Genomic DNA, 1,136 nt, shown 5'->3' on the forward strand with positions numbered 1-1,136 from the left:
TTTTGCATGTGTTGCAAATACTTAGGCTTTTCATTTTTGCAGAAATTATTTGCTTTTCTCTATTATTAGTGCATGCTACCGTGCGTCAGAATTGCTTTCCTTACGGGGAGTTGGTAAAGGTCCCTAATACATCTCGATTGTCCCCTCACTCAACCTCTTGGTTCCTTTCCCATTTGCAAATGATCCATTTTCCTATTTTCTATCATTTATCTTTCATTTTCTTTATTTATGTCTTTGATTTCTCATATAAGAGAAACCATGTGACATTTAAGTTTATGTGCCTGGTCTGCCTCAGACACACAAACTTAACACTGTGGTTCAAAGTGCATCAGTTTTCCTACAAATGACTCATTTTGTCACCTTTATAGCAAAGTAGTACTCCATTGTATTTTCACTGTCTGGTCACCTGTTGATGGGTATGTGGGTCACTTCCAAGGTTAGGCTCTTACGAATTATGCTGCTATACTCACGGGAATGCATTGATCACTGGAATGTAAGGGCTTTCACTTTTTTTGAAAGATACCTAGAAGAGAAATATTTGTGCCAAAGGAAATTTGCACTTGAAGTGTTTTTAGGAATTTCCATGCTGATTTCCAGGGTTTCAGAGTAAATCCTGAGGGGATCTGGCTGACCTTGTCAGATATAAAAGTTACATTTTTTGTTGTATAGGTCTTGCTTTAGCTTGGTCTTAACCATCCAGCAGAAAAGTATAAACACGAGGTATAAAAAGTGAAGCCATATTAATATGCTGAGTTGTAAAAGGCTCAAGTCAGCAACTTCTGACATTGACAGTTCCGCAGATAACCCACTACTGTTATGGACTATTGGACTACATTGGATTATTTTGTTGAATTCACAAACCTACAGTGTTTGAATGGCAATGGGCCATCTCTGACAAAACTAAACACAAAAGGGGGTTATAAATGAAGGTCCATTTTGTAGTGAAAAAATATATATCTGTATATAGGAAAGATATACAGCTACTTTCTCAGTTCAATGAAAAGAAAGGCTTATACTAGTAGTGTGTAGACAAGATATCATGTCTGTATCTTGTACTCTGAATAGCTACTATGAAAACAACAATATGAAATGTATTAATTATTGTAACTGGGGCCGGGGAGATGACTCAGTCGAAT

The sequence above is a fragment of the Octodon degus genome, unplaced genomic scaffold, assembly GCF_000260255.1.
Source record: "Octodon degus isolate 3935 unplaced genomic scaffold, OctDeg1.0 scaffold00058, whole genome shotgun sequence".
NCBI classification, from domain to species: Eukaryota; Metazoa; Chordata; class Mammalia; order Rodentia; family Octodontidae; genus Octodon; species Octodon degus.